Source organism: Ictidomys tridecemlineatus, chromosome 3 (assembly GCF_052094955.1).
Source record: "Ictidomys tridecemlineatus isolate mIctTri1 chromosome 3, mIctTri1.hap1, whole genome shotgun sequence".
Lineage (NCBI taxonomy): Eukaryota > Metazoa > Chordata > Mammalia > Rodentia > Sciuridae > Ictidomys > Ictidomys tridecemlineatus.
In genome coordinates, this window is record NC_135479.1 from 71,864,816 (window position 1) to 71,886,823 (window position 22,008).

Below are 22,008 nucleotides of genomic sequence, written 5' to 3' on the forward strand. Positions count from 1 at the left end.
ACCAGAAAGTGGTCTCACATCCCAACACAGAATCCCAGCCCTGTCCCTGACCCCCTGAGACACTCCAGCAGTGCATCCCTGGGAGCCTCAGGTGGACCACAGGCCTGTTTGCACAGCGCCTTCTAAAAGGGGAGGGAGGCCTGGGTGGGAGTGAGAGACAGCTCACCATCCCCTTCTGGAGCAGACACCAGCCCAGCTGGGCTTGGAGTGGACCAGTTGGTGACCACTGTGCTTCTGTTGCCAACTCACCCACAGCCAAGGCACCAGCAGGGCCCACACTGACCTGGGAGTGAGGTCTGGGTAATGTGGCATGCCTGTGCCCCAAACCTCCCTCCTGCCCCTTCAACTGAGGCTTCTACTGGTATATCATCTGCTAGGGTCTGAGGGGCCAGGTGGGAACGTGGCTTACCCCTCCTTTCTTTATTACCCTGGGGCCCCTCACCCCCTCCTGCAGCCTGGACACCACCCCCTCTTTCTCTAAGGCACAATCTGCCTCCTAAGAGGCCATCATGATGGTGGGTGGGTGTGCCATACTGGGAGAAGGCTGGCCCTGCGTGTCCACTGCCTGGTGCGGTAGCCCTGACCCTACTGCTGAGGACTGGGGCTTCTCATGTCCACCTCCACCAGTCCTGGCCCTCACTCCATGGTTTGAGAAAGCACAGGCTCACACTGGTCCTGTGGAGGTGGCAGGGCTCCCTTCTATCCCCCCCCTGCCCAACCCCCACCCCCCAGCAGGTTTGTCTGGCTCAGCATGTGTTAGGAAGATAGGAGGACCTCTCTTTGGGTTTCTCTGTTGTCTGGGGACCAATTCAAACCCCATGCCAGTCTTCCCCAGGATTTCTTCCTGAAACAAACCCGAGATCGTCCAAAGCTGGGGACCAACACTCACCAGCTTCACAGAGGGGACAATCCCAGGGTGGTCCTGGGAAGCAGAGTGTCTGGCCCCAGGATGGGATCCTCACCCTTGACCTCACACTCAGGTACATCTGTGTCCTGGTCTGGGGCACTGGGCCTCACCTTCCTCTGTGCTTCTCAGGCAGAAGCCAAAGACTGAATTTTGGCTCCAGAATCGTCCCAGTCAGGCAGTCCGGACCGGCGGGTAAGACCGCGGCAAAAGCAAAAGCCCCACCTCCAAACCCGCGAGGCCCCGCCCGCCCTCCACTAGGCGCCACACCGTCGCTTCTCCAGGTTCCCCCGTGCTGGGCCCTCCGCAGCTGGGCTGAGGCCGGAGCTGCCTCTGCTGCCGCCGGCAGGGGGAGGAGGGTCATAAATAACCCGCAGGCAGCGGTGCAGACGGTGACCCGAGACGTCCTGGGGAAGTGCGGGGCGGCCGTCAGCACTTCTGCCCCCAACCCCACTGCGCCAGACTTGACCCATCCTGGAGTGCCTGCCTCTTAAAGCCCCCTTTTTATCCATTCCTTCATCAGTCAATCAACCATTTATTGAGCGCCAGATGTGGTGTAACCCCAGGAAGAGACTACCCAGAGAAGGGGTTGTGGGAAGAGAGATGCAGAGGAAGAGTGAGAGCACAGGTATAGAGCCCGAGGAAGTGCGGGTGGCCAGAGTCCTGGCCTGCCTCCCGGCTTCTCTGCCTGAGCTCACCAGCTTCTTCAATGAGGAAGGTGCTGCATGGGAGCGCACCCGGACCCACTAAGAACAGGGGGACATGCAGGGACTGAGCTTATGGGCCACAGGTGTGGCTGACACTGAGCTCATAGGAAGCACACCTGTGTACACAGCTGCCCAGCCACCCACAAATGCATGCCTGCTCAAAGACATACAAAGAACAACCACAGGTGTGTCACACCCATGACTTTTTGTGTGCCAACACAGGAGCTACTGCGCCTGAATGCATCGGACAGGTTCATGGAGCACACAAATCCTCAAATGCTTCCCACAAGCACCAACACAGACAGGATGTGTGCTAAGAGATACAGATCACAGATATCCCGAGACTGGGACTTGAAACACAGGCACAGATGGACCCAGGTCCACATGTTCACCTGCCAAGGCAGGGTGTCAGGCACAGGTGACACCCAGTTGGTTGCACTATTGGTCTAGAAAGAGTTAACCTGGAAGGTCAGGGGTTAGAGGTTAGCCAGATGTGGCTCCCTCAGACATTCCTGCAAAGTAGCTAGAAACTTCAGGAATGTGGCCTTTCCACTGCAGAGTGGATGTGGGGGCAGGGTGCAGTTCTCTCCCTCATGGCTCAAATTATTGTAGAAATGTTGTGCACCCTCAGGGCCACCAGACCTAAGTAGCACACAGGCCTTAAGTGCAGTCTCACCCACTCCACGTCCGAAGCGTGTGTCAGCAGGGGTGGAGTGAGGGGCCCCATGTGCTCATGTGTGTTAATGCTGCGTGAGGGGTGTTCGTGTGCTTATGTGTGCCTGCCCTGTCCTCCTGCCATTCACTTTAGCTGACACTCAGCACAAATACGGTGTGAAGGCCTCAGAGACCCATGTTCCTTACTCTGGGAATCTGGGCCTTCATTGGTCCAGCCAAGCAGTGCTGGTTAGAGTTCACTCTGTGTACAATTCACAGGCCCTGTGAGCCCTAGGGCCAGAGCCCACCAGGAAGTCCTGATAGGGGCACTAGGCTATGCTGTCTGCAGAGCTTTGGGGCAGAGGTCATCCCCAAGTGGGGAGAGGAGTGGGTACAGGTGGGGTCTCTGCCAGACTGCCAGGTGGAAACAAGAGGACATCTGGGCAGTTCCTTCACAAAGAAAACCTTGGGTGGGATGTGCTGAATCATCACGGATGGTGCTGGAGGGAAAAGGAAAGGGCTAGAAGGGGTCAGGTGGTCAGCTGCTGCTCTGACTCATCTGAGAGCCCCCTCAGCTGTTCAGGCTGCAGGGTGGATTCTCAGTGCTGGGGTAGTGTCTTTCCTGACACACCCTGGCACATGGCAGGTACCAGTGTCTTAAGGACTGCCCATGGAGCAACCCAATGTGGCCATGGGTGGATCCAGCTCATACCCTGATCTGGTACCTGCTGGGCTCTGGGCTCTCTGAGCCATTCCTAACTTGACATGGCTACCCTGTCCCTGGGCAGCACCATTGGCTGACTGCTCCTCTCTGCTACCACCTGCCCTGGAATCTCTACATACCTTCCTGTCCCCAGAAGCTTATTAAGAGTTGGACTACAGATCTGGGAGGCTGAGGCAGGAGGATCACAAGTTTCAGGCCAGCCTTAACAGCATAGCATGCAATGTAAGCAACTTACAAGACCCTCTCTCTAATTAAAAAAAAATTAAAAGGGTTGGGGATGTAGCTCATTGGTAAAGTACCTCTGGGTTCAATCCTCATTACTGAAAAAAGAGGGTACTGCCACAGGTACCCTCTTCATCAGAGAGAGATACCTGAAAGTCTTCTGCTGAAGAAGCCTAGGTAGATATCCTTGGTCTTCAGCAAGCACTGCCCAAGCTGGAAGGTAAGGTTAGATCTAAGGGTGCATAAGTGGGATGTGGTGCTGTTCTGAGGACCCTGCCAGTGACACAAGGGTGAGGCAGAGTGCCCACGAACACACAGCGACAGGCAGTGGTCACACCATAGAGGGTCTGAGATCCTGCAGATCAAGTGCTGGCTGCCTGAGATCTCCTGATGCTTATCCATGTTTCTCCTGTGAAGTGCCTTCTCTGTCCACCAGCGAGGGCTCGTGGGGAATTTTTGCTGTCTGGGGCCCCACAGGGCAGGATTCAGGCCTAGGAGAAGCAGATATGGAAGCTCAAAATAGAGAAAACTAATCAGAGTTGCCTGGTAACAGCCTTGGCCTTCTCCTGGGTAGAAGGACACAAGAAAAAGCTAAAGGCCACCTGCTGAGAGCCTGACACTGATGGTGGCCCAGGTGCAGGCCGGTGTACCAGATGCCCCCCAATGTCTCATGTCCTTGCCCCAGTGTGGCCTGAGTCAACCTGCACACGGCATTTGGGATGGAGCAGTGGTAAGTGTTCAGGAACAGAACACAGAACAGCAGCATACACTCAGGTGAGTGACAGGGAGCAGTGGTGCGCACACAGGTGTGTACCCGGGGACAACACGTGGGTGTTCAATGCAGAGTGCCTGACATGGAGCATGCTCCCTCACACAGCCCGAGGCTGCCCAGTTGTCTGGGGCTGTCCCTTCAGTGTTTCTTCATGCTATAATACTGTCACCTTGTGCTCAGTAGGTCACACCTCTGAACCAGCTGCATCAAGAAGAGGGCATGGGGGCTGGGGAGGGGGCTCAAGTGGTCATGCGCTCACCTGGCATGCGCAGGGCGCTGGGTTTGATCCTCAGCACCACATAAAAATAAAATGAAGATGTTGTGTCCACCGAAAACTGAAAAATTAATATTAAAAAAAGGAAGAGGGCATGGACACGTGAGGCCCCACCTGGAGGGCCAGCAGCCCCTTCATCAACACCGGTGTCTTTGTCATGTCGGGATTGTTGGAGGTAGGAAGCTTGGGTGGACCAGATCACTGTCCTGGCTTCCTGATGTATAGACTGAGTCTGACTCCGGGCTCCCATTGCCACCCAGCCCCAGTCCTTGGGGGGCAGGTTGACAATGACATCCTTTGAGGTGCACTGGTGGCTTTGTGCATAAATGTCCGGTGAGGCCCTCTGGATGTGTAAGTTCCTATTCCTGACTAGCCAGGCTCCCCTGGGACCATCTCATCTCCTGCACTGTGTGAGGGCAGGTGGGGCAGCACTGAGTGCTGTTCCCTGGGACCAGGACTCTGCTGCTGGATGGCCATGACCCCAGCTGTGGCCCCAGGTGGGAATGTGTTGAGGCCCTGTGCAGAGCCCAGATGCAGAGGCTCATGACCTGATGACAGCCACCTGGAAGGAATGGTGCACACATCTGCAGCTGTACTTCACCCGTCTGCATGAACGGTCAACACAGGGCCTTGGGAACCTAGGCAGGGCTCATCTATGGCTGCTCACTTCAGTGGTGTGTGGGCATTTGCAGGCCAGGTCCAGGGGCTGCCCAGTTCCCTAGAACCTAGCCTGTGATGGCAGGAGGGACTCAGGGCCCTGGGCACCATCTAGCCTTCTGAACAGTGCAGTTCCTACTCCCACCCCAGCCCCCACCTGCAGCACTGAGGCCGAGAGTAATAAAACATCCACCTCACAGGAGACAGCTTTATCTTGTTGATCGGAAGTCTGCCAGCCCAATTTATGATGGAACATAAGATCTCCAAATCTGAATTTATGTGCCGGAGTATAAGGAGAGGTCAATGAGATTGAAAGTGGGCTCCTGAGAGGAGCTGGCAGGCTCACTCCCAGGTGCTGTAAGGAAACTTCACAGTCTTTGTCCCCAACTCCAGCCTGGCCCAACAGGGAAAGGACCGCCAAGGAGAGCCCTGCCTGAGAGGCATGCCCTTTGGTGTAAGTGGGAGAGAGAGGGACTCTGTCGGGCGGGGCCACAGCTGTGGCAGGAGTCTTGGAGAGGGCCAGCCTGGACCATCTATGCTGAGGATGCAGATCTTGTGCCTGGTATCAGGCCTGGCCCTCAGCTGTGGGCGAGCCCCTGTTCAGAACAGTCACAGCAGAGCTCTGGCTCTGGCCCAGGGACCCACCGCCAAATGGAGTTGCCATGGATGACCATGAACCCATGGCCCCCACCTAAGCCCTCTGGAGCCCTCTGTCCTCATCACCCCCTGGAGTCAGGGGTGGGGTAAGAGGAGGGTTGGCTCTGTCTGGGGTGGGCACCTGGCCAGCAGGAGGCTAGCTTTCTGTGCCCCAGGGCAGACCCTGACTTTAGGATTTATACAAATAAGTAAAATGAAAAGTGCTGGCAGCCCTGATCTGATTACAGCCATTCATTCTCTGGTCGTTAATAATTTGTGCAATAAAGGGTTGCGGCTGCTCCAGTGTGGGGGTGGCTTCGACTCAGCCTTCCCTTGGCGCCGGCTTCGGGAGCTGGAAACATGAATTATTAGTTTCTTATCACTCGGACCACCATCGCTCATGCTGTCAGGACCTGGTGGGAGCTGGCAGAGGTCCCCCGCCTCCTCTGCTGGCCCTGAGCTGCTGCTTCTCTTGGAGACTCCCGGTGGGGCTCAGCACTACCCCACCCAGCCCTTCTGGGAGTGTGACCCCTGGAGCAGGAGGCTGCAACAGGCATGGGAGCTGCAGTGCTGTGCTCTGAGCCTCAGATCCTCTCTGTGAGTGAAGCCAGACCTCACATGCCAGCAAAGCACTGGCCCAGGGAGGGTGGGGTCCTTATCAGGGTGCTCTCCAAGGGGCACAGACTGCATAGTCCCTGGCCAGAGAGGAGAGGAAGTCCCCTCTGGGAGCCACAGTGCCTTAGGCAGTCAGAGCTCCATCACCTGCAGAACAGCCAGGGGCTTGAGGAGACCCTGAGGAAAGGGATGGTGCTGGCTAGGGTCTGGGTGGGGATACGGGGAGCCTTCTGTGGGCTTTGTGCCTGGTCTCCTGGGCTTTTTGTCTGCAGTTCCAAGTATAGCTGCTGAGGTGTGTGGGCTGGGGGCTGAACTCCAAGGCCACAGCCCAGATGGTGACCAGGTGGTTATCGTCACAGAAGCACGCACCCTCCTGAAAGGCTCCCAGCCAAGCTGGGAAGTGCAAGGCTAAGGCAAAGCTGGGGTGTGGGAGGAATGGGGACCTGGCACCCACCTCTGCCTCTTGCCTGCCAAGCCCCTCCAGGTGCCTCCTGGGCTGCAGCCCTACTTCATCTCTGTGAGGATGTGGAACCTAGAGGGTAGGCCTTGCGCCCACGGCTGTTCGCCCACCACTTCCTGGCTGTGTGGCCTTGGAGAGACTGTCAGTTCTTCCAACCTCAGTCTGTAAAATGGGAATGAGGATAAAAGGAGACAAAATTAGTATGTACTGAGTGTCTGGGGTGTGTGCAGGTGTCATAGGTGGAGTGGGGTGGCCCCTGCAGCCCTGCATGCTGGGCAGTCCCATCCTTCAGGCTTCAAAAAGTCTGACAAAATTCCATCTGCTTTCTGTTTTCTTAACATCTGGACAGAGTTGTAGTGAATGTCCCAATGTACTTGTCTCCTCCCAGGTCATCTCTGTCATTTCTGGGTCACCTTCAGTTGACTGGTTTCCTCTTTTCCTGCTGGGCTGTGTTTTCTGCTTTTTTGCACACCTGTGAGGGTGTTCTCTCTCTCTCTCTCTCTCTCTCTCTCTCTCTCTCTCTCTCTCTCTCTCTCTCTCTCTCTTCCCTTCCATCCCTCCCTCCATGTTTATTTTGTTTATTTATCTTTATGTGGTGCTGAGGATCAAACCCAGGGCCTCATGCTACACCTCATCTCTGAGCTAGCCCTCTCACAGTGCCTGGGCTGCACAACATAGCTGACCCCATGCCCTCTGCAACCTGCTGAACACACCCTCAGCCCCAACAGCTGCCAACCCACTTTTTTTTTGGTAGTACAGATGGACAGAATGCCTTTATTTTATTTGTTTATTTTTGTGTGGTACAAAGGATGGAACCCAGTGCTCACACATGCTAGGCAAGCGCTCTGCTATAGCCCTGCCAATCCAATTTTGCTATGGTGTTTTGGTTAGGTCTGGGACTTCCTGAACATTGCCCAGGGAGAGATTGAAGGGGCTCTGTGGGCAGGGGCTGGGAGTCTGCAGCCCCTGCAGCAGCCAAGTCTGGCTACTTTCTACCTCTAGGGCATAGACTTTCTTCCACCTGCTGTGGCAGAACAGGAAGCCCCCACCCTGCACCTGGCACTGAAGACCACTCATTAGGGCCTGAGACACAGAGGAGCCCTGGGGTCCCTCTTTCTAACCCTGTGCATCCTTGATGCCAGTTTTGAATGCCATTTCTGCCAGGAAGCTTCCTGGATCCTGCAGTCAGAAAGCATCCTGTTCCTAAAGCTTCTGAACACATCCAAACCGTGGTATTCTGACTCCCACAGAAATCCTGTCTTCCTCTAACTGGATGAGAGCCCCAGTGGATGGCACTCTGGCATTCTTGGCTTATGGTTCTTTAACTGAAACCAGAAGAGAAGAGCCAACCAAAGGCACGGTCCTTCTGGCTGGGCTGTGGGCAGGGCTGAGGTCTGCGGGATATCTGAAGGTCCGGAGGCTCCAGGCTTCCCACAGGCTGGGCTCTCAGAGGGCTGCTCCAGCTGGGGTCTGCCCTTCCCCATTTTTCTGGTCCCTCTGCTCCTGTCCCTTGTGGCCTGTCTGGCCATCTCCCTGCTACCACACCACACCCTCTACCTCAGATGGCTTCCTCCCGGCCCCAGCTCACACACACAGAATCCCTTACCCCGGGAGCATTCCAGGCATGCACAGTCCACTGACTTGGCCCTGGCCAGGCTATGCATTAACACAAAGACAGCTGGCTGGGTTTCCCTCACCCAGGTCTGGAGCCCCTGAATGGGGAGCCCTCACCCCCACTCCATGTGGTCGCCTCTAGACTGATTTTATTTATCACTGACCGAGGATGAGTAATTTTATTGTGAAGCACAGTTCAGGGTGATAGATGAGGGAGCAGGGCAGGTGGTCGCCTTGCTGTCTTCCTCTCCAGAGGGTGGTGGGAAGGAGAATCCTGCCTCTCCATAAGTGGAGGCTGGCAGTTGGGGAGGAAAGAACCCCATCAGGGTGGCTGGCCACGCCAGATGGGAGTGAGGAGGCAGGGAAGGCAGACCAGGTCTCCCTGTCCAGATAGGGCAGGACCAGAACATGGCCATCCCCCACGTCCTGACTAGGGCTGAGGGCCCTACAGGTGGGAGTATGGAGGGGCAGATGTGTAACTCCAGCATCCAAACAGAAAAAGTGGGGATGCTTTCCTCTGAAAATTGCCACAGCAATCAGCTTCTCTTTGAATCCATGTGTTTCTGTTTGGTTTCCTTTTTTTTTTTTTTAATTTGCAGTACTGTGAACTGAACTCACTGAGCCACACCCCCAGCCCTTGTCATTTTTTAATTTTGAGACAGGATATTGCTAAGTTGCCCAGGCTGGCCTTGAACTTGAGATCCTCTGTCCTCAACCTTGCTAATCCACTGTTTTTAACAATGCCCATCTCACCAGCTACTGCACACCCACACTTCAAAGTAACACTTGGCGGCTGGGGCTGGAGCTGGGGCTCAGTGGTAGAGCACTTACTTGCTTAGCAGGTAGGAGGCAGTAGGTTCCATTCTCAGCACCACATAAAAATAAACAAAATAAAAGGTATTGTGTCCATCTACAACTAAGAAAAATAAACAAAGTAACACCATTGGTCACTTCCAGGTGTTTGGTGAGGGACCCTGCATTGCTGCCGGTGGGATTTGGGGTTCGGGCCTGCCCACCCACTCCAAGGTCCCCGGCCTGGGTGGGATGTGTGTGGCTGGGTGGGTGGAAGCTGGGAGGCACAGGTGCCAGGGAGCAAGCTCACCCCGACTGCTTATGGTGGGCAAGGTTCTGGGGTCTGGGAGGGCTGAGCAGACCAAGGACTTCCCTCCACTTTGGTCAGCCAGCAGCCTCCCTCTGGCAGGCAGGTTAGCCCCCTGGATGGACATGGGTCAGACAGTCCTGCAGGACTTCTCAATCTTGGCCGAGAAGCGTGGATGGTGGGCGCCTCGATGTGTGACAGTCCCTGTCAGTCACAATGGTTGTGGGCCCAGAGAGAAGCTGGGGCGCCGACGGGAGGGGGCGCTGGCTGGTGGAGCTGTCCCCAGCCGCTGGCTACGTCCCCGGAGGCTGGTGGCTGCAGCACCAGGCGCGTCCGGGAAGTCTGGGCAGCCGCACCGCCACTGCCCCTGGCCTGCCCCCAGCCTGCCCCCGTGGGCTTAACCCTTAGTCTCTCTGGGCTAACACTCATGCCCAGGCCTGGCTTAACCCTTAGGTCTCCACTGGTCTAACACTTCTGTCTCAGGGACTAGCTAACATCCGCTGTGCCTAAGTTGGCCCCAGTGGGCAGCCCAGGAGCAGCACCTACTGGAGCTTCAGGCTGGAGAAAGACGCTGGCCCAGGTCACTGAGGACACTGCCCCTCCCTCCTGCCCCCTTTTCCCAGGGTCTGCAGTCAGGCCTGCTGTCTTCCCCTTGTACCATAGGGATGCAGTGAGGGCACACTGGATAATGACAATTTCTGCTAAAATTGTTAGTATGCTGGGCTCCCTACCCAGCTCTTTGTGCAAATCATGAAGCTTGTCAAGATGGCCTGCCAAGGAAACTGAGGCTCTGAGAGGCCAGGACTTGGCTCAGCCCTGGCAGGTGGTAGAGCTGGATCCTGCCTCCTGCACCAGGGCTAAAGGCATTCCCTCCCCTGGCCCCTGCCCCTTCCTCTTCTCCCTCCCAAGCGGATGGTGCAGGAATTGAAATGGACTTGTGGGGAGGTGGGCCTCTGGATTCTCAGAGTCTCTGAGGAGGGTCTGCAGATGATGAATCCCTGGGAGTGGGAGTATCTTTGGATCTCAAGGAGGAAGAGTTAACAGTCATGAAACCCTGAGAAAATGGACTGCAGCAGTTCCAATCAGGTGAGACTCAACCTCTCTTTGACTCTGGTAAGGGGTAGACATTGTACCAACCCCTGTTGCCCACTGCAATGCCAGCTTGAGTTCTCACACAAGACTGGCATTTGAACCATAGATAGGAGCCTTAAAAATAAGTAAAGGTCGGCTGCTGTGGCACGTGCCTATGATCCCAGAGACTTGGTCCAGAGTTATTAGGATAATGGATTTGAGGCCACCCTTGGTTACTTAGCAAGACCCTGTCTCAAAAATAAAACAAAACAAAAACAAAAAACAAAATACACACACACACACACACACACACACACACACACACATACAGAGAGAGAGAGAAGACTAAGGATGTTGATCAGTGGTAAAGAAACCGGTATTAAATCCCCAGCACAAACAAACAAACAAACAACAAAAACTAGAACTTTCAGGGGTTAAGGTGTAGTTTAGTGGTAGAGCACTGCCCAGCATGCTCTACCATGAGGCCTGGGTTCAATACCCAGCACCAGGGAAAACAAAAGAAAATAAGACATAAGGAACAGAATTCATTGGTCAGCCAGAGAATGACAGGAAAGGCTTGGGCACACTACTGGAGACAAGGGAGAGAGAGAGGTGCTCCAAATTAGGGCTCCTAGGGTTTCCACAGCCTCAGCCTCTCTACTACATGTATTCAGTTCCCCAGGACTCGGCTGAGGTCTGGGTAGCAAGTGTGTGCAAGAGGACGTGGGCCTTCAGCCCCTCCAGTCAAGGAGAGGTTGAGTCTCACCTGATCAGAACTGCTGCAGTCCATTTTCTCTGGGTTTCTTTGTTGAGGCTTGGGAGGTCTCAGCACAGCTGTGGCCCACAGGTTGGACAGGGATACCTGGGACCCAGAGTCCTGTAGCACCTGCAGGGCAGTCCCAAACCATCTTCCTGGCTCTTGTGCATTTTAGGTGGGTGGTGGCTGGCTAAATTTCTCAGCATCTCCCCAAATGTCCCCCTCACTTGTGACCTTGGATTCAATATCCAGTCTCATCCTAGGTGGAGACAGCTAGATTTGCTGAACTATGGGAACTCTCTCCATTTTTCTGAGCAGGAAAGAAAAGAGGGTGGGAAACTGGTTTCTGAGAGCCAGGTCACATGCCAGGAGGACCTCTGGCTGCATACAGTCACCTCTTGCAGTAGGAGGACAGTAGACTGAGCACATGTGGAGGGGCTGGGGTCCAAGAGACTGACCCTGAGGGACAACTCTGCACCCAGCCAAGGTCTGCATCTTATGCCACTATCAAAGCCTACGGGTGGGTGAGGATAATTCCATGGGTTATGCTGCACTGCTGCCTGCGGTACAGCCTTAAAACTGGCAAGAGTGGGTTGGCCTTGACTCAGAGGATAGTGCTGGATCTGCTCCTGAAGGCGGTGGAGCCCACTGCCCATGCAGGGTGAGATACCTGCAAACTTCTCTTCCTAGACAACTGATTGATGGCTGAGTGTGGGGCACATATGGCCTGCATGGCTTATTTTTTTATTTTATTGAGATAGTATTCACATTACAGGGGCTGGGGTTGTGGCTCAGCCATAGAGTGCCCGCTTAGCATATGTAGGGCCCTGGGTTTGATCCTCAGCACCACAAAAATTAAATAAACAAAATAAAGGTATTGTGGTCAACTACAACTAAAAAAATATTTAAAAATTCACACAATATAAATTTAAGCTCAAAGTGAAAAATTCAGTGGTGCTTTTTACATTCACAGTGTTGTACAACTTGAAATTTCGCCTAACTCTTGACACATTTCGTAGCACCAAGCAGTCACCCCTGTTCTTCCTTCCCTCCAGCTGGGTAACCACAACTCTATTTCCTGTTTCTATGGATTTGTCTTTTCTGGACTCTTTTCTAGATGGAGTCCTGCACTAGGTGTCTGTTTTTGCTGATCATACTGTTTTCAGAGTTCATCCATGTTGAAGCATGTGTCAAACTTTATTCCCTTTGGGGCTGAATAGCATTCACCCTGTGGATGGACCACAGTTGTATCATTCACCCACTGATGGCCCTGGGGTGCTCCCACTGTATGGCCATTGTGGGCAGTGAGGTTGTCGACATTAAGTTTTGTTGAGCACTAGTTGCAGTCCTTTCTGGTAGGTGCCGGAGACTGGAATTGTGTGTCCTGTGTGATTCTGTGCTTAACTTTTGTGAGAAGTTGCCCTTCCACATTTCATAACCTCACCAGTCATACAAGAGGGTTCTAACTTCACATCCTCATCAACACCTGTTATTTTACTTTTTGAAATTTAGCATTCTAGCAGATTTGGAGTGGTACCTGGAGTGCTGGTTTTGTGTTTATTTTTCCCATCATTCAGGGGCTTCAGAAGGTGGAGTTTACCAGTGGGGTGGAAAATGAAAGTGTCCTGCCAGGAATGGGGTGAGATGGGGGTAACAGGCCTGTGGAGATCACACAATGCGCTGAGGAGGCCAGGTGCTTGCTGTTGACAGGAGCTCTCACTGCTGGACCAGCATGAGAGACAGCCCTTCTTCCTCTATCCCATAGTCCCTGCAAAGCTGGGTCAGTCCCTAGATGTGTGCACATGCTCAGATCTGCAAACCTGCACCCTAGGGTCACAGAGTCAATGCAGCATCTCCCAGAGTGTGGGGAGGGACTCAGGGCAGGAGTCCTGACCAAACAGCTATGGACAGATCCTTCCTGGAACATGAGTCTGGAATTAGTGTCCAGAAAAAAAAGCCCACACTTTGGGAGCCTTGCTATTGTTAAGGCATTTGTCTTTTCTGTGAAGCTTACTGATTCCTCACCCTTACTTTCTACACATACTCTGGGAATTCCTACACCCACTTGGGCAATGCTACAGGAATTCAGGCAGGTGCAACAGGGCTGGGAGGAGAATTTTTGCCCCCTGGGAGCTGTGTGGGAAGCTGGGAAGGTGTCAGCTTAGGACAGGGTCATGGGCTTGGTCACCTTGTGTAAGAGCTTGTGCATCTAGGGAGGCCATGATGGTAGGGGACCCTCTGGTGCAGGTGGCACTGGGAGCCAGCACCTAAACCTCAGGCTCTTTCTTGGATTTCTCTTGGGAGTGAGCAGAAGGAAGGACACAATGTGGGGACATTTCCTGTACTAGATGTTGATGGGAGAGTGTCAGGTGAACCTCATTGATGGTGTGTTGGAAGGGACCCCATGCTCAGATGCTCAGCCCCTGACTCTGGAGGACCACAGAGAGAAGATGTGTTCTGCTAGAGGCTGTGCTGGTTCCGACTGCCAGGCCCTCCTCTCTGCCACTGTGATCACTTCCCCATGGGACTCCAGAGCCCAGGCACAGGCAGAGAGGGCTCCAAAGGTGGGAGGGCTTGTTTCCTACCACCAGACCCTGAGACTGGAGGCCAGCATCCTGCTTGGCTGTATTCCCTGCTCTCTGAGCCTCCGCCTGCTTTGTTGATCCAGGTTTTCTCATTTTCATGGCTGGGTTCTGTCTGGTGACATGGAAGTGAGAGGAATACAGGCTGCAGTGGTCTAGCAGGAAGCCCATCTATCTCCCTAAGGGAGCCCTCACTTCCCAGATCCTGGGTCTAGCTGCTGCAAGCTGTACAGAAGGGTCAGTGTGCCCTCTGGTGGCCAGTTCTGTCCTTGCAGGCTGAGGGAAAGAAGCAGAGAACCCCTCCTTAGGCCTGACCTCTGACTCTGTTCAGCTTAGCCCCCAGCTCAGTGTCCAACCTTGTCTTTGACATGGTAAAAACATTCTGGCTTTACTTTTATCCTCAGGAAAGACACTTACCATGTGCTGAGGCAGCCCCAGAAGAGGCTGGTCTGTCCACAGGGGCCCAGGTCTGTCCACAGCCACAGGAGGGAGCTTGGAAGTGGAGTTCCCAGCCTAGCCTTCAAAAGAGACTGCAGTCCCGGCTACAGAGACCTGGGGCCTAGGTAGCTGCCAAACCACACCTCAGATTCTGATCCAAAGCAGGAGTAAGATAATCAATGCTTATTGTTTTATGTTTGGGGCATGGGGCCAGAAACATGCCACCCTGAAGCATGTCTTTGGCATATTTCAAGGTGAAATACCGAGAAGCTGCTGAAAAGATGCCCTTTGTAACTGAGATTTACATCCATCCATACTAGGAAAAATGGCAGATGCAGGTAGGACTTCCTGTTTGACACTCATTCCCTTTCTGCCTGGAAGAGTTTCTTCTGCAGAAAGAAGATGGGGTTCTGACACCTGCCCAGTCCGAGGTGGTCACAAGTGCCTGTGCTGTGGAAGTTATCAGACCATAGGACAACCCTGGCTCCCTCTGCACCTCCCCCAAGCTTCTGCAGCCAGCACCACTGCCTGGGCCCTAGGAACCCAAAGCCCCCATGCACCATCCTGCCCCTCCCTGGGCCTCTTAGAGGAGTGTGTGCCTCCTGTGTTTAGGCATATAGTGCCTAAATTACCATGTAAGTTCCCTATTAATCTGTCTGTTGCTCCGTTTCCTTTGTAGCTTAAAATGATCAAAACTTGAGAGGGAAAAGAATAAGTCAAGAACTTCCCTGCAGGGCTACTGGGTTGCATGGTAACAGGTGACTCACCCAGGAGAATGGATGCTCCTGATGATGAGGGCGGTGCAAAGACTTGTTTGAGAGCACAAGGCTGCTTGGTGTGTGTAATCATGAGAGGCAGCGTGTGAGACAGTGGCTGCTCATGAACTCCTGACACTTCGCCACGCAGGCACCTTCCTGGGCCAAGGAGCATGTTCTCTAGAGGGAAACAGACCATGAACAAAAACCACAACGCACAGGAAGATTCAGATCATAGTTCAGGGAAGGAAATACCAAGGAGATGTGTGCAGGGCCTGGGAAGTGAGGTCGGATGGTCAGGCAAGTCCTTGGAAGGAGTGACATTTGAATGGAAGGGGTTTGGGAGATAAGAAGGATAGAGAATGAAACAGACTTTATTATTACTGTGTGAATCTATATGACTGCATGACATATGCATATGACTGCATGACATATGACTACCACACCTTGTGGATGAGGAGACAGAAGTTCCAAAAACTAAGGCAGCTTGTCTGAGTCCCACAGCTACACAGATGGTGAGTACCTAGGTCCAAGGTTAACCCAAGGTGACTACATCTTCCCCCATGCCTGACTTTAAGGGAAAAGCCAGCTTAGGTGCCATAGGTATTAAAGGCCACATGGATAGTGGGTACCCAACTGCCTGGCCTTAGGTCACTCTCCCTCCTAGGCAGGCTGTGCCTATACAATGCCAAGAGAAAATGCTGAGCATGTGAACACTCTTGTGGGTCTGTGGAGTTGGAGCACCTGGATTACTCTGTCTACTCTGTCTCAGTGGGTCCACAAAGCAAAGCAAACCAGATATTTGTATGCCCAATTTCCAGATGAGAGAACTGAGGCTCCAACAATGAATGGATGAACAATCATGGTCACAGTTAGTTGCTGGGCGACCCATCCCCTGGCTCTTTCCACAGATCCTCATCCCTGTGGCCCATGTCATTGAATCATTAATTCAATCACACATTCATTCGACAATCCCTTAGTGAACATAGCTGTGGTATAGGCCAACTGCTGAGTGGAGGAACATAAGGACCACCTACCCTGGAGGAATTCACAAACTGGTGAGGGACAATTTGGAATTTATACTACTGCTCCCTGCCTCAAGTTCCTGGAGGTCAGCACCACCCACGCAGACCAATAATGTCAGATGCAGCACAGGAATCTCCCCCTAAGCTTGGGATAAATTTAACCAACAGAAGCATCCATGTGATGCTTCAGCTGCCTGTGCTTGGCCACTTTGGCCAAGTCACAGTATTTCATTGACCCTAAGTGCCTCTGAGACCTGAGGGCTATGGTTGCCCATCTCACGGTGATTCTGAGAGACATACACAGTCTGCCCAGACTCCACATAGGCCAAAGGCAGCAGACCCAGACCTAAACTCACCCATCCGCTCCCATCTCTATACCCAGCTCAGACCATATTGACCCTAGGGAGCAACAGCCTCACCACACAGCAGGTCTAAGCTAGGTAAGCCCCTCAATGTACAAGGAAGAATGTAAGGGTCCAGTAGCTGATGGGTCCTGGGATGAGACAAGGTTCTCAGAGTCAGAAGGGGGAGAGAGACTGGCTTTCTCTATAGCAAAAGTCATACCCCAGAATAGCACAGGTGGGCGTGGGGGATACTTAGGGAGGGGACTCTGGGGCTCTAGAGGAAGGAGAGTGAAGTGGCTGTCAGGTCTGGGGGAGGAGAATCAAGTGGCTATTTGGGGCTCTGGTGGAAGGGAGAAGCAGAGCCAGTAGCTCTTCCTGAGTTGAGCAGGTCGACTCTCCCATCTGGTCCATGCCCCCAACTGCAAGACCTACAAAGGCACCAGGAGAGTATCCTCCACCAGGTCTGGACAGGAGACACCAATATTCTTCATCCCATAGTACTCTGACTCCCAGCCTGTACTTTCCATCTCACAGGTCCAAAACAAAGTTTTCAAGCCAACTAGAACCTTGAGCTTCTAGGAGTATAGGTGACATAGTCACTGTCCACTGAAGTGCCCACTGACATTTAATGTTAGTGAACTTTATCCTTTCTTCCTGACACATCAGCTTCTTCAACAGGGTCTCTGTCATTCCTGGGCCATTTTCCCTGTCTCCAACCTCATCTCCAGGGAATTTTCCTACTGTTGTCTGAATCCTTGAGAATCTCACAGAATGCCCAATCTTCATCCCCTCTTCAGGATGGCTTTCTATGGTTCTGAAGAGACCACATGTCATGACCTTGAATCAAAGCTCCCTCTGAGGCTCCTCAATGAGATATGCACGAAGAACAGTTCTAAATCAACCTGGATCCCTCACACACATGAGATTGGATGACTCTCAAAGTAGCACCGACACGGTTTAGGAAGGTTGCTTCTTTCTCAAAAACATTTTGTTGTGCAAAGTCCTCAAGAGTCAAGAGATTGTTTAAAAGCACCTTGCATGAGAACTCCCTCCATCTGGGGTGACCTGAGGAAAATGCTCACTTATTTGGCCTTCTTGAAGAATTGTAGAGAGGCCATGGGAACATAAACACAGAGACATGGAAGAGAATGCTAGGGTCACGGTCAGTCTTTCTGAATAACTGCCTAGTTACCTGGAATCTCAAACCAATCTGTTAGGTCAATAATTACACAGAATTACTCTAGACCAGAGGGGCTCTATGCAGAAGGGATCTAGGCCTATTTACTGGGGTTCCAGACATTCCTAATTTGTACCTGTTGTCCTCACATGACTATTACTACTGTCTTCTCCACTCCCAGTAAAGTCCCAGTACAGATGATGAATTTTGATCACTCAATCTCAAATAACTGTCAAACAACTCAGTGATGATTATGATTAGAAGGAAGAATGAGATAAAGACAAGGACAATGATCATGACTGAATGATTTTCCTTAACTCATCACATCAGCTGTCTTTATCTACAGGCTGAATCTCTCCATTACACAATATTGTTTTCTCATTTTCTGAGGGCCAGGCCTGATGCTGAAGGCTAATAAACCCTACATGTCACTGACCTTGTAGATGAGCAAGATGGTATAAAAGATTTCATTCAGCATTCAGGGGGGAGCCCTGGGAGTTCCCTGAGCCACTTCTGCTTCTCTCCTGTTAGGGTGCATGTCTAACTCCTGCCTCTGGCCTTAGACTCCTCACATCCTGGGGACTGGTACCAGGTTCCATCCTAGGAGTCTGGGCTGCAGCTGCTTCTTCCACAGCACCCCCATATGTGCATGACTCTCTGACTAATCAGGACCCAGAAGCTGTGGTTTCCCCTAGGGGCTGTCCCAGGTCTCAGGGAGAAAAAAGGGACTGTCCCTAAACATAGTATCGCCAGCTATACCAATGTCCAGCCTCAGCTCCTCTCCCCCCCACCAGCTCCTGCACCTGCAGCAGATGTCTCACCACAGACCACATCCTCACAAGGTGACCACACTCAGAAATTTGGAAATTCAGATTTGGCAGGATCCTGGAGATCCTCACGGGGCTGGGCAGGGGATCTCCTCAGCTGTTGCAGCTGCAGCTCTAGATGCCCATGCCCTCCCCTGCTCCAGACTGATATACACTGAGAACTGGATTCTGGCAGTGAGAGAGGAGTCTGGGTCCAGTTGGCCCTTTTCTCAGTGTCCCTGGAGCCTGGAGTGTCTCTCCTTTTGAAAATGGGTAGGTATGCTATTCCAGTGCTCCCCTGTCAGAAGGACTTGCCCTAGCCTCCTGCTGCTTCATTTCTACTCACAGTCCTCAGAGACTCTCCCTGTGGGTATAAGGTGCTCATTCTTCCTAGGCCCAGTTGTCCTCAGCTTCCTGTTCCTGCCATCCCCAATGGCTCTTCTCAACTCATGTGATTGTCCCACTGCAGGGTGGGGAATTGGGGATTCTGAGACAGAGGATGACAGTATTGTTCTGGGGACATAAGAATGGTTCTGAGTCTCAGAATTCTCAGTTAGGAGCTAGCTCTGTAGAACCAAGCCCCTTTGGAGAGGCTTCCAAGATCTTAAGAACACTGCCTCCTCTAGAAATATATGGGGAGGACAGTATTTCCTACGTCAGCTCTCTCCAGGAATTGGGAGAGACTCCTTTCTCCTAGTAGAATATATGCTATCCCAGACTCACTGACCTGGAAGAGATATTCTAGTTCCTTCTGTTGATCACTTAGTAGAGGTACAGAGAGGAAGTTTTTCTTGCATAAAGCACACAGCAACTTTGTATAAATTCTGTGTCCTGGGACTTTAACAATATCAGCCAAGACCTGGGAGGACGAGACATTTTAAAACACCTGGCATGATGTAAGCCTGAAACTGGATGGTGGTTTTTTAGGCAATTTTAACTGTAACTTCAATCTCTCCATCCAAGTTCTTAGAATGCCTGACATGGACAGTCCAATATGGGGCAGCAGAGACCAGACATGGGGAGCTGAGAGCTGGAAAGAGTTGAAGCTCTTCATGGGGGAGGCTAGACATCCAGTGGCAGGCTGTAGGGGTTGTTACAGAAGGAGGGATGCAGGGATACAACTCTGGTTCTACATTCCTGCAGTGTTAGTTTTTCATCATCCTAGCAAACACCAGAAATAATGAACTAATATGAATAAAAGGTCTCTTCTTCCTTTCAGGTGTCTACATTTTGGTCTATGAGCAGTTGACTACATCACTTTGACCCTGAAGTAATGGAGTCTATCATGTTGGGCAGCACATGGTAGAGAGGTTCTGCCCACCTCATGGCAGGTAAGGGTAAGAGGAAAAGAGAGAGGAATGGGGACTCCATTAACACCTTGAAGGGCACACTATGACTGGAGACCTTCCAAAAGCCCCAGGTCTTAAAGGTTTTGCCATCTCAACACAGCCATAAAGCCAGACTGCAACATCAAAGACCCTTCTACCTGCACTCGCTGCTCTACTTCCTGCTCTAGAACTTGAGATGGCTTTTAAAAAACTTGTAAAAACAGACAAAAGTTAGAAACTGTGCAATGTTAGCAAAACAGAATCTTACAGTGTTTTGGTTTTTTATTACAATAATATTTCATGAGAATGTTCATGTTTTTGCCATAGGACTGTAGACAAGGGGCCTGGAAGGAAATGAAAAAAAAATTTCATCCAAGACTTTCAAATCAGAAATAAGCTGGTTTGCCACATCATGTCCACAAGGAAGATGTGTTCAAAGGCAAAGACTAATCATAATTTTGTTCACAAATCTCAATTTAAAGGAGTCCTATGTAAGGAAAACACTTAGAAATTATATCCTTGCATGGACTTCAAAAGTTGATCTTACAATTTTTTTAAAAAAAAATAGATAATTAAAAATATTTTGGCCAGCAGAGCTGGACATCAGGCTGGCTGCTACTGTAACTTGGATCATTTATCTCCAGTCACATTTCAGCTAATTGCTGCATGGAACCATGTGATGATGCTTTGGACCCCAAGCACACTTTGTATTGTTTGGGATCCAGATTGGAGTCATGGAAGACAGAGTGTTGGACATGCACTACTCCTACCTAATGGATTCTTAACATCTTCAAACATACTTGGAGTACATTATTGAAAATGTCCACATCCTTCAGCCCCAGCCATGGATGGAAATTGCCACCCACTTGGACAAGATGTCCCTTATAATTACAAGTAATGCCAAACCCATAGTTTCTCCAGAAGCCAGTTTTTGAGTAAAAGGAAAAAAAATGGTTGTCTCTGGGAACTTTCCCATCATAAATAATCTTTCAATCATACTGTCTAAAGATGATTGTGGAATATGTTTATTGGCCCCAAACTCTATTTGCTCAACACTGTTGCAGGAGTTCCATGGTAAACACCAGGTCAACTTCACAGAAGAAGTGCAAAGATTTATTATGAAATGGGAAGATCTTACCCTGAGGGCCAGAATAATTTAAAATTCTGAAGACGAAGGCAAAACCTTCATATCACCTTTAGGGTACTTCCTGCTATAATTTCTCATCAGTTCCACTAGTTTGGCCTTATCAGGGTTGGAATCAGAATTAAAAAGTAGTACAACCACTTTGGTGTGCTGACTTGGGGTGGGACATGTCTTTCCTAAGTTTTCCAGAAACCTCACAAACATGTCAAAATGTCCAGATAATGGCACCAGTATATGACATTTTCATCTTTGACCTCTTTGTGTTTGTTCTTGGATCCAGGGAACTAGAAGGGAAAAAGCTACTTCAGGGAATTGGAGAGGAAGAACAGGTATCCAGACTTCTGGTTGATTCTGTTGGCCAGCTCCTGAGTTTCTAGTTCCTCATGCTCCACTAACTGGATCTTGCTGAAAATATTCTGTAGGTCTGCATGCCTCCTCACAGCAATTGACATCTTTCCTTTATACTTCCTGTGTACAAGCAGTAGGTTCAGAATGTACTCTGCCCCATACATGGGATTCACCACAGGGTGATAGCCACTCCAGATCTCCTTGAAGTCCATGATGCATATCCGGGTCTTGGTGGTGGCCTTGATCATTTTTACTACCTACATGATGATGTCAACCAAGGCTTCCATCTAGGCTGAGTCCATTCTTCTTGGGAGGGAGGGGTACAGGGTGGCTAACGGTCCACAGCCAAACACAAATTCTTCCCAGTCAGAAATTCTCATTGCAGAACTTCCTCTTGAGGGCAGGACTGAAACCTCATGAAGGAAGCAGGAATTCCTATGCATGGTCCTCTACGCATCTATGTGTTGCTGTATTTGCTCATTAGGATGATTTCTCAGTGGATCTGATTTGTGTGATAACTCTGCTCTGTAATTTGGCAACTGAGAATGTAGCTGTGCATTTTGTACTGGTATCTTGGGTTTTTGTTCAGGGTGAGCATGATAGCTTAGTGAATCTTACTGTTCTGGAGATCTCAGATGTACACCTTCTTGTTCTGTTCAGAATGCTCATTAAAAAAAGCTGATATATCTCACAAGACCCAAAACTGTAGTGCTCAGTCCTGTCTGCCTGAAGAGCAGGGACTCAATGATATTTAAACTCCTCAGGAAACTCTTCAGATGATCTCTGTTGATGTAAAGATCATCATCTACTTCCAGATCACTGTCCAAGCAGTGCTCAAGCATATACTCAAGTATCATGAAAGTCTTCTGGGGTGGGTAAGTGCCATCCACACCCC

At 51.3% G+C, this 22,008-nt stretch overlaps 1 pseudogene across 1 annotated transcript in view; it reads right to left on the reverse strand.

The window, feature by feature from the left end:
• Positions 1-1,423: 1,423 nt before the first annotated feature.
• The window catches only part of LOC101963176 (chondroitin sulfate synthase 1 pseudogene), a 44,174-nt pseudogene continuing 23,589 nt past the window's right edge, over positions 1,424-22,008 (reverse strand). The window contains exons 3-5 of the transcript XR_013435645.1: positions 9,071-21,777; positions 6,620-6,787; positions 1,424-3,702 (exon numbers count right to left, since the gene is read on the reverse strand). The product of XR_013435645.1 is annotated as a chondroitin sulfate synthase 1 pseudogene (transcript). The remainder of the gene's footprint in view (positions 3,703-6,619; positions 6,788-9,070; positions 21,778-22,008) is intronic.